General features: G+C 39.2%; 1 protein-coding gene and 4 pseudogenes across 1 annotated transcript in view; 4 read left to right on the top strand and 1 right to left on the bottom strand.

Moving 5' to 3' along the window:
* FBXL3 (F-box and leucine rich repeat protein 3) overlaps nucleotides 1-19,134 on the bottom strand; it is a 631,956-nt gene that overhangs the window by 136,189 nt on the left and 476,633 nt on the right. The window lies entirely within an intron of this gene.
* On the top strand, nucleotides 5,479-8,885 carry LOC125961895 (cytochrome c oxidase subunit 2-like; annotated as a pseudogene).
* Nucleotides 7,263-8,885, top strand: LOC125961894 (ATP synthase subunit a-like; annotated as a pseudogene).
* LOC125961994 (NADH-ubiquinone oxidoreductase chain 5-like) lies at nucleotides 11,157-13,646 on the top strand (annotated as a pseudogene).
* On the top strand, nucleotides 13,595-16,652 carry LOC125961892 (cytochrome b-like; annotated as a pseudogene).

The following is a 19,134-nucleotide window of genomic DNA, read 5'->3' as shown; positions in this document are numbered from 1 at the left end:
ACCTCCAGCCCCACCCAGCAGTAATGAGAAGGCTCTTTCCTGCCCCTGCACTTGAGTCACAGCAGATGAGCAGTAAACTTGTACCTCCTCCACTTCTTGGCAGTAGTGAGGCAGCACTCTACAACTCCTGCTGGAGCAGTTTCAGATAAACTCTGCTAAAACACAGAACTGAAACAAGATGCGGAACCTCATAATTTAATGCCTTAAGTGTCCCAGTGTCAGTGGAAAATCATTCATCATACCAAGAACCAGGAAAATCTCATTGTGAGTGAAAAAAGATAACAGACACCAACACCAAGATGGTATAGATATTAGAATTATCTGACAAGAATTTTAAAGCAGGCATCATAAAAATGTTTTAATGAGGAATTATAAACACACTTGAAACAGATGGAAAAATAGAAAGTATCAGGACGGGAAACAGAAAATATAAAGAAGAACCAAGTAGGAATTTTAGAACTGAAAAAATATAATAACCTGAATTTTAAAATGAGTACATGAGCTCAACAGTAGAATATAGGAGACAAAGGAAAAAAAAATCAGTGAAATTTAAGATAGAATATGAATTACCTAATCTGCAAAGCAGAGAGAAAATAAACTGAAAAAATAAAAAACACATAAACTGAACAGAACCTCAAGGAAGAGTGAGACTATAACAAAAGATCTAACGTTTGTTATTAGATCCCAGAAGAAGCAGAGAAAGAAGACAGAGGTAAAAGTGCTCAAACTTTCTAAATTTGGCAAAAGACATAAACCTACAGATTCAAGAAGCTGAGTAATTCCCCAAATTAAAAATACAAAGAAATCCACACCAAGACAAATCCTGGTCAAACTTCTGAAAAATAAAATGCAAACAAAAAGTCTTGAAAGTAGCAAGAAGGAAATGATACACAGAGGAAAAACAATTGGAATGGAAGTGCATTTCTCTTTGGAAACCACAGAGGTCAAAAGAAGTTGCTTGATATTTTCGAGAGGCGAAATAAAAAAACTGTTGACAGAGAATTCTATATCCAGCAAAAGTATCCTTCAAAAAGAAAGGGGAAATCAAGCAGTCTCAGATGAAGATGCTAAATAATTAGTCACTGGAAGACATACCATAGAACTACCATACAACCCAGCAATCCCACTACTGGGCATATACCCTGAGAAAACCATAATTCAAAAAGAGTCATGTACCAAAATGTTCATTGCAGCTCTATTTACAATAGCCAGGACATGGAAGCAACCTAAGTGTCCGTCATCAGATGAATGGATAAAGAAGATGTGGCACATATATACAATGGAATATTACTCAGCCATAAAAAGAAACGAAATTGAGATATTTGTAGTGGGGTGGATGGACCTAGAGACTGTCATACAGAGTGAAGTAAGTCAGAAAGAGAAAAACAAATACCGTATGCTAACACATATATATGTAATCTAAGAAGAAGAAGAAAAAAAAAAGGTCATGAAGAACCTAGGGGCAAGACGGGAATAAAGACACATACCTACTAGAGAATGGACTTGAGGATATGGGGAGGGGAAAGGGTAAGCTGGGACAAAGTGAGAGAGTGGCATGGACATACATACACTACCAAATGTAAAATAGATAGCTAGTGGGAAGCAGCCGCATAGCACAGGGAGATCAGCTCGGTGCTTTGTGACCACCTAGAGGGGTGGGATAGGGAGGGTGGGAGGGAGGGAGATGCAAGAGGGAAGAGATATGGGAACATATGTATATGTATAACTGATTCACTTTGTTATAAAGCAGAAACTAACACACCATTGTAAAGCAATTATACTGCAATAAAGATGTTAAAAAAAAAAAGAATGATTAAAGGAATAACTCTAAGCAGAAAAGAAATGGTAGAAGAAGGAATCACCAAATAACAGAAGAAAAATGGAGAGAGAAACTATGGGTAAATTGACCTTCTTTTTCCTCTTGAGTTTTCTCAATCATATTTCACAGTTGAAGCATAAATTATAACATAGTCTAATGTAGTTCTCAATGGATACAGAGGAAACATTTAAGACAACTCTATTACACAAGTTACACAAATTGATAAATGTGATGAAATCATTTAGAAATAAATATATGAAGACACAAGTGCATGTAAAACTGGGAAAATCTGAGTAAGAATAAAATTAGATCAATTTCCTGTTGGTGACATTGTACAGTAAATTTTGCAAGATGCTATCATTGGGGGAACTGGATGAAGGATACATGACATCTCTGTGTATTATCTATTGCAATGACCTATGAATCTACAATCATCCCCAAATAAAAGTTTTAATAAAAAATGCATTCCTGAAATGGAAATTGATAGGAACAAGCCCCTATAAACAAAGGCAGATATCTTCAAAAATAGAAATGTTAGCCAGAAAACACTGTTTAGCTCTATATAGTAACTGGTGTGCTGGGATAGACAATAAATCAATCAATCAGTCAATCAGTAAGTAAATAAGTCATCTAGGAAAGACAGGTAGTAACTTGGGAAGGATCTCATTATGTGGTCACAATTTGACTCACTTATCAGAGTTCATGGTAGGGTCCTGATGTTTGCAAGTCTAGCTGTTTACTCCATCCTATGATCCGGATGAGCTTCTAATTCAAAATACGCTCTAATCGGAGCCCTACGAGCAGTAGCACAAACAATCTCGTATGAAGTAACATTAGCTATTATTCTACTATCTGTGCTTCTAATAAACGGCTCCTTCACTCTATCCACACTAAACACTACACAAGAGAAACTATGACTGCTCTTCCCCTCATGACCACTAGCCATAATATGATTTATCTCCACCCTAGCAGAAACTAACCGAGCCCCTTTCGACCTTACAGAAGGAGAGTCAGAACTCGTATCTGGCTTTAACGTAGAATATGCTGCTGGTCCCTTCGCCCTATTCTTTCTAGCAGAATATGCCAACATTATCATAATAAACATATTCACAACTATCTTATTTCTAGGAGCATTCCACAATCCCTACACACCAGAACTATGCACAACAAACCTAATCACCAAATCACTGCTACTAACAATATCCTTCCTATGAATCCGAGCATCCTACCCCCGATTCCGATATGACCAGCTAATACACCTCCTCTGAAAAAACTTCCTCCCACTGACACTAGCTCTCTGCATATGACACATCTCATTGCCCATCATAACGGCAAGCATCCCACCCCAAACATAAAACAAGAAATATGTCTGACAAAAGAATTACTTTGATGGAGTAAATAATAGAGGTTCAAGTCCTCTTATTTCTAGAATAGTAGGAATCGAACCTACCCTTAAGAATTCAAAATTCTCCGTGCTACCACACCACACCATAGTCTATAGTAAGGTCAGCTAAATAAGCTACCGGGCCCATACCCCGGAAATGTTGGTTCACACCCCTCCCATACTAATTAACCCATTCGTCTCTATCACCCTACTAACAACCCTCATCCTAAGCACAACAATTGTCACTATTAGCTCCCATTGATTCTTCGCCTGAATCGGACTAGAAATAAATATAATAGCCATCATTCCTATCATAATAAAAAAACCTAACTCCCGAGCTACAGAAGCCTCAACCAAATACTTTCTAACACAAGCCACAGCATCCTCACTACTTATACTAGCAATTATTATTAACCTAATACACTCCAGCCAATGAACTATCATAAAATTATTCCATCCAACAGCATCTATCCTAATAACAATAGCCCTAGCCATTAAACTAGGACTATCCCCCTTCCACTTCTGAGTGCCAGAAGTTACACAAGGCATTCCCTTAAGCACAGGACTAATTCTACTTACATGACAAAAACTCGCACCTATCTCAATCCTTTACCAAATTTCACCATCAATTAACCTACACCTAATAACTACCATATCCTTCCTATCAATTCTAATTGGAGGTTGGGGTGGACTAAACCAAACACAGCTCCGAAAAATTATAGCCTACTCATCAATCGCCCATGTAGGATGAATAACTACTATCTTACCGTACAATCCAACCCTCACCTTACTAAACCTGTCAATTTACATTATAATAACCTTCACTATATTTATATTACTTATCCAAAACTCCACTACCACTACACTACTACTATCCCAAACATGAAACACAATACCCATCATAACAACTCTCACTATACTCACCCTCCTCTCCATAGGAGGGCTCCCTCCACTCACAGGCTTCATACCTAAATGAATAATTATTCAAGAACTAACAAAAAACGACACTCTCATCCTACCCACCCTCATAGCCATCACAGCTCTACTCAACCTATACTTCTATATACGCCTTGCCTACTCCACAGCATTAACCCTATTCCCCTCCATCAATAACACAAAAATAAAATGACAATTCTACCCTACAAAACAAATAACCCTTCTACCAACAGCAATTGTACTATCCACAATACTTCTACCACTCACACCAGCACTCTTTATCCTACTATAGGGGTTTAGGTTAAACAAGACCAAGAGCCTTCAAAGTCCTAAGCAAGTATAACTTTACTTAACCCCTGCCCAATAAGGATTGCAAGACTATATCCTACATCAATTGAATGCAAATCAAACACTTTAATTAAGCTAAATCCTCACTAGATTGGAGGGATACATCTCCCACGAACTTTTAGTTAACAGCTAAATACCCTAGTAAACTGGCTTCAATCTACTTCTCCCGCCGCAAGAAAAAAAAGGCGGGAGAAGCCCAGGCAGGATTGAAGCTGCTTCTTTGAATTTGCAATTCAAAATGATTATTCACTACAGGGCTTGGTAAAAAGAGGACTTTACCCCTGTCTTTAGATTTACAGTCTAATGCCTACTCGACCATTTTACCTATGTTCATAGACCGATGACTATTCTCTACCAATCACAAAGACATTGGCACCCTGTATTTACTATTTGGCGCCTGAGCGGGAATAGTAGGTACTGGCCTAAGCTTATTGATTCGTGCTGAATTAGGTCAACCTGGCACACTTATTGGAGACGACCAGCTTTATAATGTTCTAGTAACAGCTCATGCCTTCGTAATAATTTTCTTTATGGTCATACCTATCATAATTGGAGGTTTTGGAAACTGATTAGTTCCCTTAATAATTGGAGCCCCTGACATAGCATTCCCTCGTCTAAACAACATAAGCTTCTGACTACTTCCCCCTTCCTTCCTACTATTAATAGCGTCTTCGATAGTTGAAGCTGGCGCAGGTACAGGCTGAACTGTATATCCTCCCTTAGCCGGAAATCTAGCACATGCAGGAGCCTCAGTAGACCTTACTATTTTCTCCCTACATTTAGCCGGTGTATCTTCAATCCTTGGGGCTATTAACTTCATTACAACTATTATTAATATAAAACCACCCGCTATAACTCAATACCAAACACCTCTCTTCGTCTGATCAGTCCTAGTTACAGCAATCTTACTTTTACTATCACTACCTGTCTTAGCAGCCGGAATTACTATACTATTGACTGACCGAAATCTAAACACAACCTTTTTCGACCCAGCAGGAGGAGGGGATCCAATCTTATGTCAACACTTATTCTGATTTTTTGGCCACCCCGAAGTATACATTTTAATTCTACCCGGTTTTGGAATAATTTCACACATCGTTACTTATTATTCAGGGAAAAAAGAACCTTTTGGGTATATGGGAATAGTATGAGCTATAATTTCTATTGGATTCCTGGGTTTCATCGTATGAGCTCACCATATGTTTACAGTTGGAATAGACGTAGACACACGAGCATATTTTACATCAGCTACTATAATTATCGCAATCCCTACAGGAGTAAAAGTTTTCAGTTGACTGGCAACACTTCACGGAGGAAGTATTAAATGATCTCCCGCCCTAATATGAGCTCTAGGCTTTATTTTCTTGTTCACAGTAGGGGGTCTAACCGGTATTATCCTAGCTAACTCATCCCTAGATATCATTCTCCACGACACCTATTATGTGGTTGCTCATTTTCACTATGTGCTCTCAATAGGAGCTGTCTTTGCCATCATAGGGGGTTTCGTCCACTGATTTCCACTATTTTCAGGGTATACACTCAATCCAACATGAACAAAAATTCAATTCATAATTATATTCGTAGGTGTAAATATGACATTCTTCCCACAACATTTCCTAGGCCTATCTGGGATACCTCGCCGATATTCCGACTATCCAGACGCTTACACAACATGAAATACCATCTCATCAATAGGCTCATTTATCTCACTAACAGCAGTCATACTAATAATCTTCATTATCTGAGAAGCATTCGCATCTAAACGAGAAGTGTTAGCAGTGGACCTTATCTCCACAAACCTTGAATGATTAAACGGATGTCCTCCACCATACCACACATTCAAAGAACCAGTATACGTCAACCTAAAATATTCAAGAAAGGAAGGAATCGAACCCCCTCTAATCGGTTTCAAGCCAACATCACAGCCATTGTGTCTTTCTTTATGAGCGAGGTATTAGTAAAGTCTTACGTAACTTTGTCAAAGTTAAATCACAAGTGAAAATCCTGTATATCTCCATGGCATATCCCTTTCAACTAGGCCTACAAGACGCAGCATCACCTGTTATGGAAGAGCTTCTACAATTTCACGACCACGCATTAATGATCATCTTCCTAATTAGCTCCTTGGTTCTTTATATTATTACACTAATACTTACAACCAAATTAACCCACACTAGTACAATAAATGCTCAAGAAGTAGAAACTATTTGAACTATCCTCCCAGCCGCTATTTTAATCATAATCGCCCTACCTTCTCTACGAATTCTCTACATAATAGACGAAATTAACAATCCCTCCCTTACCGTAAAAACAATAGGACACCAATGATACTGAAGCTATGAATATACCGACTACGAAGACCTAAACTTTGACTCATACATAATTCCAACCTCAGATCTAAAACCAGGTGAACTACGATTATTAGAGGTAGATAATCGAATGGTTCTACCCATACAAATGACAATCCGAATACTAGTCTCCTCAGAAGACGTACTACACTCATGAGCTATCCCTTCCCTAGGCCTAAAAACAGATGCAATTCCTGGCCGCCTAAACCAAACAACCCTAACATCAACACGACCTGGCCTGTTCTATGGGCAATGTTCAGAAGTTTGTGGCTCAAATCACAGCTTTATACCAATCGTTCTCGAGCTAGTACCTTTAGAAAATTTCGAAAAATGATCCGCATCCATATTGTAATTTCACTAAGAAGCTAAACTAGCGTTAACCCTTTAAGTTAAAGATTGAGAGCTATAAACTCCCCTTAGTGATATGCCACAACTAGATACATCAACATGGCCCCTTACCATTCTCTCCATAATCTTCACCTTATTCGCACTACTTCAACTAAAAATTTCAAAGCACTTTTACTCTCCCTCCCCTAAACCAGCAGACACCAAACTACAAAAACAACAAATCCCCTGAAACTGCACATGAACAAAAATCTATTTGCCTCTTTCATAATCCCAGTTGTACTAGGTATTCCTATCACTACTCTAATTATTATATTTCCCACCATACTATTCCCGACACCTAATCGATTAACCAATAACCGTGTAATCGCTATCCAACAATGACTTACCAAACTCACATCAAAACAACTGATAGTTACGCATGGCCTCAAAGGACAAACCTGATCCCTAATACTCACCTCACTTTTCCTTTTCATCGCTTCCACAAACCTTCTTGGAATGTTACCTCACTCATTCACACCTACTACTCAACTCTCTATAAACTTAGGCATGGCTATTCCACTATGAGCTGGCACCGTCTTTATCGGCTTCCGTAATAAGACAAAAATATCTCTAGCCCACCTTTTACCATTAGGCACACCCACTTTCCTAATTCCTATGCTAGTAATAATCGAAACTATCAGCCTATTTATTCAACCCTTAGCTTTAGCAGTACGACTAACAGCAAACATCACAGCAGGTCACCTATTACTACACCTAATTGGAAGTGCAACTCTTGCATTAATAGGCATTAATCTACCCACAGCCCTCATCACATTTATTATCCTCACTCTATTAGTCATCCTCGAGTTCGCTGTAGCCCTGATCCAAGCCTACGTATTTACATTACTAGTAAGCCTATACTTGCAAGACAATACATAATGACCCACCAAACCCACTCATATCACATAGTAAACCCCAGTCCTTGACCACTTACAGGAGCTCTCTCAGCATTTCTCATAACATCGGGCCTAATCATATGATTCCATTTCAACTCAATAATTTTACTGACTTTAAGTTTTTTAACAAACACCTTAACAATATACCAATGATGACGAGACATCATCCGAGAAAGTACTTTCCAGGGCCACCACACACCAACCGTTCAAAAAGGACTTCGATATGGCATAGTCCTATTTATCTTATCAGAAGTCCTATTTTTTACAGGCTTCTTCTGAGCTTTTTACCACTCAAGCCTTGCCCCTACTCCCGAACTAGGAGGCTCCTGACCACCAACAGGTATCCACCCCTTAAATCCACTAGAACTCCCTCTCCTCAATACCTCCGTACTATTAGCTTCTGGTGTGTCTATCACTTGAGCCCACCATAGCCTTATAGAAGGTGACCGTAAACATATACTCCAAGCCCTCCTTATTACAATCATACTTGGTCTCTATTTCACTCTACTCCAAGTATCAGAATACTATGAAGCCCCATTTACAATCTCAGACGGAGTCTACGGCTCCACTTTCTTCGTAGCCACAGGCTTCCACGGACTACATGTCATCATCGGATCCACCTTCCTCATTATCTGCTTCATACGCCAAGTAATGTTCCACTTTACATCAAGTCACCACTTTGGCTTCGAAGCCGCTGCTTGATATTGACATTTCGTAGACGTCGTATGATTATTCCTCTATGTATCAATCTATTGATGAGGCTCATAGTCCTTTTAGTATTAATAAGTACAACTGACTTCCAATCAGTTAGTTTCGGTATACCCCGAAAAAGAACAATAAACCTTCTATCAACACTACTAACAAACACAACCCTAGCCCTACTACTCATACTTATTGCCTTTTGACTCCCCCAACTAAACGCCTATGCAGAAAAAACTAGTCCTTATGAGTGTGGCTTTGATCCAATAGGATCTGCCCGCCTACCCTTTTCCATAAAGTTCTTCCTAGTGGCAATTACTTTTCTCCTCTTTGACCTAGAAATTACTCTCCTACTCCCCCTACCTTGAGCAATCCAAACAAATAATCTAACAACAATATTCCTCATGGCCTTATTCCTAATCTCTCTACTAGCAACTAGCCTAGCCTATGAATGAACCCAAAAAGGCCTAGAATGAAATAAATATGATACTTAGTTTAAAATAAAACAAGTGGTTTCGACCCACTAGACTGTGACCTAAACCCACAAGTACCAAATGTCCTTAGTCCACATTAATATTCTAATTGCCTTCGCAGTATCCCTCACAGGCTTATTAATACACCGATCCCACCTAATATCCGCACTATTATGCCTAGAAGGCATAATACTATCATTATTCATCCTAGCGACCCTCACAATCCTAAACACACACTTCACCCTAGCCAACATGATACCAATCATTCTCCTAGTATTTGCAGCCTGCGAAGCAGCTATCGGACTAGCCTTACTAGTCATAGTCTCCAACACATATGGTACTGACTATGTACAAAACCTTAATCTCCTCCAATGCTAAAATTTATTATTCCTACTATCATACTTATACCTCTGACTTGATTATCAAAAAGTAACTTTATCTGAATCAATACTACAGCCCATAGTTTGTTAATTAGCTTTACAAGCTTACTCCTACTTAATCAATTTAACGATAATAGTCTTAACTACTCTTTAACATTTTTCTCTGACCCCCTTTCCGCACCACTCTTAATGCTAACAATATGACTTCTCCCCTTAATACTAATAGCAAGTCAATCTCACCTCCTAAAAGAACCACTTGCCCGAAAAAAGCTCTACATTACAATACTGGTTACGCTACAAACCCTCTTAATTATAACCTTCACTGCTATAGAACTAATTATGTTTTATATTACATTTGAAGCCACATTGATCCCCACTCTCATCCTCATCACCCGTTGAGGCAACCAAACAGAACGACTTAACGCAGGACTTTATTTCCTATTCTATACACTCATAGGATCTCTCCCTCTACTAGTAGCATTAACATACCTACAAAATACAGTAGGCTCCCTAAATTTCCTACTGTTACAATACTGAACCCAACCACTATCAACCTCCTGATCTAACACTTTCATATGATTAGCTTGCATAATAGCCTTTCTAGTAAAAATACCCCTTTATGGATTACATCTCTGATTACCCAAAGCACATGTAGAAGCCCCCATTGCAGGCTCAATAGTCCTTGCAGCTGTACTATTAAAACTCGGAGGTTATGGAATACTACGAATCACATCAATTCTTAACCCCCTAACAGAACACATAGCTTACCCCTTCCTTGTACTATCTCTATGAGGGATAATCATAACCAGTTCTATTTGTCTACGCCAAACAGATCTAAAATCACTAATCGCATACTCCTCAATCAGCCACATAGCACTCATCATTGCAGCTGTCCTTATCCAAACCCCTTGAAGTTACATAGGAGCTACCGCCTTAATAATTGCCCATGGCCTTACATCCTCCATACTATTCTGTCTAGCAAACTCAAACTACGAACGCATTCATAGCCGAACCATAATCCTAGCACGAGGCCTACAAATCTTTTTTCCACTAATAACTACTTGATGACTATTAGCATGCCTAACAAACCTCGCCCTGCCCCCTACCATTAATTTGATCGGAGAGCTACTTGTAATTATGTCAACTTTCTCATGATCAAACCTCACTATTATCCTCATAGGAGTAAACATTGTAATCACAGCCCTCTACTCCTTATATATGCTAATCATAACACAACGTGGCAAACACACACACCATATCAACAATCTTACCCCTACTTTTACACGAGAGCATGCCTTAATAGCCCTACACATTATCCCCCTCCTACTCCTATCACTAAATCCTAAAATCATTCTAGGACCTCTTTATTGTAAGTATAGTTTAAAAAAACCATTAGTTTGTGAGACTAAAAATAGAAGATAAAGCCTTCTTATTTACCGAAAAAGAACTGCAAGAACTGCTAATTCATGTGCTCCACACCTAACAATGTGGCTTTTTCAAACTTTTAAAGGATGGTAGTTATCCATTGGTCTTAGGAACCAAAAAATTGGTGCAACTCCAAGTAAAAGTAATAAACTTATTTACCTCTTCCACCCTACTGACACTACTTATACTAATCACCCCCGTTATAGCATCTAGTACAGACTTCTACAAAAACAACAAGTATCAACATTATGTAAAAAATATAACCCTCTTTGCTTTCATCACCAGCCTAGTCCCAATAACAATATTTATCCACACAAATCAAGAAATACTCATCTCAAACTGACACTGAATCACTATCCATACTCTTAAATTAACACTCAGCTTTAAAATAGACTACTTTTCACTTATATTCATGCCCGTAGCACTATTCATTACGTGATCTATCATAGAATTTTCAATATGATACATACACTCCGACCCCTACATCAACCAATTCTTCAAATATCTACTCATCTTCCTCATCACTATACTTATCCTCGTCACAGCTAACAACCTCTTCCAATTATTTATTGGGTGAGAGGGAGTAGGAATTATATCTTTCCTACTAATTAGCTGATGATTCGGACGAACAGACGCTAACACGGCCGCTCTTCAAGCAATCCTATATAATCGTATCGGAGACATTGGATTCCTTCTATCAATAGCCTGATTCCTACATAATACAAATGCATGAGACTTACAACAAATCTTTACACTCAGCCAAAATCCCCCAACCCTCCCCCTCCTAGGACTTACGTTAGCCGCAGCTGGAAAATCAGCCCAATTTGGTCTACACCCATGACTACCCTCAGCAATAGAAGGTCCCACCCCAGTATCAGCCCTACTTCACTCAAGCACAATAGTCGTAGCAGGAATTTTCTTACTTATCCGCTTTCACCCCCTAACAGAAAATAATGAACTTATTCAAACAATAATACTTTCTCTAGGCGCCCTTACCACTCTATTCACAGCTATCTGTGCCTTAACCCAAAATGATATCAAAAAAATCATTGCTTTTTCCACCTCCAGCCAGCTTGGCCTAATAATAACGACACTAGGCCTCAACCAACCACACCTAACATTCTTGCACATCTGTACACATGCTTTCTTCAAAGCCATGTTATTCCTATGTTCTGGCTCTATCATCCACAATTTAAATAATGAACAAGATATTCGAAAGATAGGAGGATTATACAAAATTCTTCCCTTCACCACAACCGCCCTAATCATCGGCTGCTTCGCACTAACAGGAATACCATTTCTCACAGGATTCTATTCTAAAGACCTCATCATTGAAACCGCCACTTCGTCTTATACCAACGCCTGAGCCCTATTACTAACACTAATCGCCACCTCCATAACAGCTATTTACAGCACTCGTATCATTTTTTTTACTCTACTAGAACAACCCCGCTTCCCCCCTCTCATAAACATCAATGAAACAGATCCCATACTGATCAACCCCATTAAACGCCTATTAATCGGAAGTATCTTTGCCGGATTCATCCTCTCCAATAGCATACCCCCAATAAACACCCCTCTAATGACTATACCTCTATATCTAAAACTAACAGCCCTTACAGTAACAACCCTAGGCTTTGTTCTCGCATTCGAAATCAATACCTACTCAAAAAACCTAAAATACCCCTACTCATCAGACTCTATTAAATTTTCTACCCTACTAGGTTACTTCCCTACAATCATACACCGCTTACCTCCCCATCTAATCCTAACAATAAGCCAGAAGCTCGCAACCTCCTTACTAGATCTAATCTGAATAGAAACAGCTCTACCAAAAACAACAGCTCTCATTCAACTAAAAGCCTCCACACTAACTTCAAACCAAAAAGGACTTATCAAGCTCTACTTCCTATCTTTCCTCATCACTATAACCCTCAGTATACTACTATTTAATTACCCCGAGTAATCTCTATAATAACCACTACACCAATAAACAAAGACCATCCAGTAACAACAATCAACCAAGCGCCATAACTATACAACGCAGCAATCCCCATAGCTTCCTCACTAAAAAATCCAGAATCCCCTGTATCATAAATAACTCAATCCTCCAACCCATTAAACTCAAACACAATATTCACTTTCCCACCCTTTAAAACATACATCACTACTAATAACTCTAACACTAGGCCTAAAAGAAATCCCCCAAATACAACTTTATTAGAAACCCAAACCTCAGGATATTGCTCAGTAGCCATGGCCGTTGTATAACCAAACACAACTAACATTCCTCCTAAATAAATTAAAAATACTATTAAACCTAAAAATGAGCCCCCAAAACTAAAAACAACTCCACATCCCATAGCACCACCCACAATCAACCCTAAGCCACCATAAATTGGTGAAGGCTTTGAAGAAACCCCCACAAGACTAATCACAAAAATAGTGCTCATAGTAAAAACAATATATATTGCCATTATTCTCACATGGACTCCAACCATGGCCAATGACATGAAAAATCATCGTTGTAATTCAACTACAAGAACCCTAATGACCAATATCCGAAAAACACACCCACTAATAAAAATCCTCAACAACGCATTCATTGACCTGCCCACTCCATCTAACATCTCCTCATGATGAAATTTTGGTTCCTTATTAGGCCTCTGCCTAATCACACAAATCCTAACAGGTTTATTCCTAGCAATACACTATACACCAGACACCTCAACCGCTTTTTCATCAGTCGCACACATCTGTCGAGACGTCAACTATGGCTGATTTATCCGCTATCTACATGCAAACGGAGCCTCCATATTCTTCATCTGCCTCTACGCCCACATCGGACGTGGCCTATACTATGGCTCTTATATATTCCAAGAAACATGAAACGTTGGTGTACTCCTACTACTAACAGTTATAGCCACCGCATTCGTAGGCTATGTCCTACCCTGAGGACAGATATCATTCTGAGGCGCAACCGTCATTACTAATCTCCTATCAGCAATCCCTTACATCGGCACCACCTTAGTAGAATGAATCTGAGGCGGATTTTCCGTAGACAAAGCAACACTAACACGTTTCTTTGCCTTCCACTTTATCCTCCCATTCATCATCACAGCATTAACAGCTGTTCACCTACTGTTCCTACACGAGACAGGATCCAATAACCCCACAGGAATCCCATCCAACATAGATATAATCCCATTCCACCCTTATCACACAATTAAAGACACCCTAGGTGCCCTACTCTTAATCCTAACCCTGCTAGCACTAACCTTATTCGCCCCTGACCTACTAGGAGACCCTGATAACTATACCCCAGCAAATCCACTAAGCACCCCTGCACACATCAAACCAGAATGATACTTCCTATTCGCATACGCAATCCTACGATCAGTTCCCAATAAACTTGGAGGAGTACTAGCACTACTACTTTCTATCCTCATCCTAATCTTTATCCCAATACTTCAAACATCTAAACAACGAAGCATAATATTCCGACCCTTTAGCCAACTCTTATTTTGAACTCTAATCGCAGACCTCCTAACCCTAACATGAATTGGGGGCCAACCTGTAGAACACCCATACATCATTGTAGGCCAATTAGCATCTATTCTATATTTCCTCCTGATCTTAGTGCTAATGCCAACAATCAGCCTTATTGAAAATAAACTCCTAAAATGAAGGGTCTTTGTAGTATAACAAAATACCCCGGTCTTGTAAACCGGAAAAGGAGAACCCTATTCCTCCCTAAGACTCAAGGAAGAGACATTAAACCTCACCACCAACACCCAAAGCTGGAATTCTACATAAACTATTCCTTGGAAAAGCTTATTGTACAATTACTATAACATCACAGTACTACCTCAGTATTAAAAGTAACTGTTTTAAAAACATTTTACTGTACACACCACATACACACATACACATGCATATTAATATTCTAGTCTTCTCCTTATAAATATTCATATATACATGCTATGTATTATTGTGCATTCATTTATTTTCCATACGATAAGTTAAAGCTCGTATTAATTATCATTAATTTTACATATTACATAATATGCATGCTCTTACATATTATATGTCCCCTAATATTTTTATTTCCATTATATCCTATGGTCACTCCATTAGATCACGAGCTTAACTACCATGCCGCGTGAAACCAGCAACCCGCTTGGCAGGGATCCCTCTTCTCGCACCGGGCCCATACTTCGTGGGGGTAGCTAATAATGATCTTTATAAGACATCTGGTTCTTACTTCAGGACCATTTTAATTTAAAATCGCCCACTCGTTCCTCTTAAATAAGACATCTCGATGGACTCATGACTAATCAGCCCATGCCTAACATAACTGAGGTTTCATACATTTGGTATCTTTTAATTTTTGGGGGGGGCTTGCACCGACTCAGCTATGGCCTTAGAAAGGCCCTGTCACAGTCAGATAAATTGTAGCTGGGCCCGTGTGTATTTTTGATTGGACTAGCACAACCAACAGGTGTTATTTAATTAATGGTCACAGGACATAGTACTCCATATTCCCCCCGGACTCAAAAAACCCTATCTCATAGAGGTTTAACCCCCCTTCCCCCTTACAAAACTGATCGTCTGCTTTAATATTCACCACCCCCCTACAGTGCTTCGTCCCTAGATCTACGCGCACTTTTTTTAATAAATCAATACTAAATCTGACACAAGCCCCATAATGAAATTATACAAATAATTTTCTACCCCCCCCCGTTGATGTAGCTTAAATTTTTATAAAGCAAGACACTGAAAATGTCTAGATGGACATTATTGCCCCATCAACACAAAGGTTTGGTCCTGGCCTTTCTATTAGTTCTTAGCAGACTTACACATGCGAGCATCCGCATCCCAGTGAGAATGCCCTTCAAATCATTAAAGACTAAAAGGAGCGGGCATCAAGCACACTATACTAGTAGCTCACAACGCCTTGCCTAGCCACACCCCCACGGGATACAGCAGTGACAAGAATTAGGCTATGAACGAAAGTTTGACCTAGCCATGCTAATTAGGGTTGGTAAATTTCGTGCCAGCCACCGCGGTCATACGATTGACCCAAATTAATAGACACCCGGCGTAAAGAGTGTCAAAGAACGATATAAAAATAAAGTTAAACCTTAATTAAGCTGTAAAAAGCCATAATTAAAATTAAGTTAAACTACGAAAGTAACTTTACCATAAACTGAGTACACGACAACTAAGACCCAAACTGGGATTAGATACCCCACTATGCTTAGTCGTAAACTTAAATAGTCCCAAAACAAGACTATTCGCCAGAGTACTACCGGCAACAGCCCAAAACTCAAAGGACTTGGCGGTGCTTCATATCCTTCTAGAGGAGCCTGTTCTGTAAACGATAAACCACGATTAACCTCACCAACCCTTGCTACTTCAGTCTATATACCGCCATCTTCAGCAAACCCTAAAAAGGAACGAAAGTAAGCACAACTATTGCACGTAAAAACGTTAGGTCAAGGTGTAACCTATGGGTTGGGAAGAAATGGGCTACATTTTCTATAATAAGAACACCCCTTTAAACCTACACGAAAGTTTTTATGAAATCTAAAAACTAAAGGAGGATTTAGCAGTAAATTAAGAATAGAATGCTTAATTGAATAAGGCCATGAAGCACGCACACACCGCCCGTCACCCTCCTCAAGTACCACAGCAAAGCCCCAGATCGCTAACCCATGCTAAGCAGGCGTACAAGAGGAGACAAGTCGTAACAAGGTAAGCATACCGGAAGGTGTGCTTGGATAAACAAGATGTAGCTTAAACAAAGCATCTAGTTTACACCTAGAAGATTCCACAACCCGTGTACATCTTGAACTATATCTAGCCCACCCCCCCCCATCACTACTACTATAAGTCAACCAAATAAAACATTTACCATACGTCTAAAGTATAGGAGATAGAAATTTAACTACCAGTGGCGCTATAGAGAAAGTACCGTAAGGGAAAGATGAAAGAATTATTAAAAGTAGAAAAAAGCAAAGTTTACCCCTTGTACCTTTTGCATAATGATTTAACTAGTAATAATTTAGCAAAGAGACCTTAAGTTAAATTACCCGAAACCAGACGAGCTACTTATGAGCAGTAATTAGAACAAACTCATCTATGTGGCAAAATAGTGAGAAGACTTGTAAGTAGAGGTGAAAAGCCTAACGAGCCTGGTGATAGCTGGTTGTCCAAGAAAGGAATTTCAGTTCAACATTAAACAATACTAAAAACCACATTAAGTTTCAACGTATGTTTAACTGTTAGTCTAAAAAGGTACAGCTTTTTAGAAACGGATACAACCTTTACTAGAGAGTAACATAAAACTTAAACCATAGTTGGCCTAAAAGCAGCCACCAATTAAGAAAGCGTTCAAGCTCAACAACAAAAACAAGTTTTAATTTCAACAATAAATAAAACAACTCCTAGCCTGACTATTGGACTAATCTATTCAACTATAGAAGAAATACTGTTAATATGAGTAACAAGAAAAATTTTCTCCTTGCACAAGCCTATATCAGTAACTGATAATATACTGATAGTTAACAACTAATAAATATAACCCAACACTAAATTATTTATTAATCATACTGTTAATCCAACACAGGTGTGCACTAAGGAAAGATTAAAAGGAGTAAAAGGAACTCGGCAAACACAAACCCCGCCTGTTTACCAAAAACATCACCTCTAGCATAACTAGTATTAGAGGCACTGCCTGCCCAGTGACAATCGTTAAACGGCCGCGGTATCTTGACCGTGCAAAGGTAGCATAATCACTTGTTCTCTAAATAAGGACTTGTATGAATGGCCACACGAGGGTTTTACTGTCTCTTACTCCCAATCAGTGAAATTGACCTCCCCGTGAAGAGGCGGGGATAACACAATAAGACGAGAAGACCCTATGGAGCTTCAATTAATCAACTCAAAAAGCATAAAATAATACCACCAAGGGATAACAAAGCTTTACATGAGCTGACAATTTCGGTTGGGGTGACCTCGGAGTATAAAAAACCCTCCGAGTGATTAAAACCTAGGCCTACCAGCCAAAGTATAACATCACTTATTGATCCAAAATTTTGATCAACGGAACAAGTTACCCTAGGGATAACAGCGCAATCCTATTCTAGAGTCCATATCGACAATAGGGTTTACGACCTCGATGTTGGATCAGGACATCCTAGTGGTGCAGCAGCTATTAAGGGTTCGTTTGTTCAACGATTAAAGTCCTACGTGATCTGAGTTCAGACCGGAGCAATCCAGGTCGGTTTCTATCTATTACGCATTTCTCCCGGTACGAAAGGACAAGAGAAATAAGGCCAACTTTAAAAAGCGCCTTCAAACAATTAGTGACCCAATCTCAACCTAATAATCTAGCGCAAATATGCCCTGCCCAAGATCAGGGTTTTGCTGAAGTGGCAGAGTACGGCAATTGCATAAAACTTAAACTTTTATACTCAGAGGTTCAAATCCTCTCTTCAACAAATGTTTATAATTAACATTTTAACACTCACTCTTCCCATTCTTTTAGCCGTAGCATTTCTAACATTAGTAGAACGCAAAATCCTAGGTTATATACAATTCCGAAAAGGACCAAACATCGTAGGTCCATACGGCCTACTACAACCTTTCGCCGATGCAATCAAACTGTTCACTAAAGAACCCTTACGACCAGCCACATCTTCCACCACCATATTTATAATTGCACCCGTACTTGCACTAACCTTAGCTCTCACAATATGAGCTCCCCTACCCATACCATATCCACTCATCAATATAAATCTAGGAGTAAATCAAAGCAACCCAAATTTATCCATCTCTGCAGACTGACATATTAATTCAACTCATAAGAGACTGACGTTTACATGAGCAGGAACATTTGGGTGCTCTTTCTTTGCTGACCCTCTCTCTTTAATCCCCCTCCTTTTTTCTGGATATTCCTCATCCGAGGCCCCCAATCAATTACCCCATCTTCATTTGGGAAACATATCTCCCTGGTTCCTGCTTGAATTCTTTGA

The sequence above is a fragment of the Orcinus orca genome, chromosome 18, assembly GCF_937001465.1.
Source record: "Orcinus orca chromosome 18, mOrcOrc1.1, whole genome shotgun sequence".
NCBI classification, from domain to species: domain Eukaryota; kingdom Metazoa; phylum Chordata; class Mammalia; order Artiodactyla; family Delphinidae; genus Orcinus; species Orcinus orca.
The sequence above is the reverse complement of the archived record's forward strand: the minus strand, read 5'-3'. Positions and strand labels throughout refer to the sequence as shown.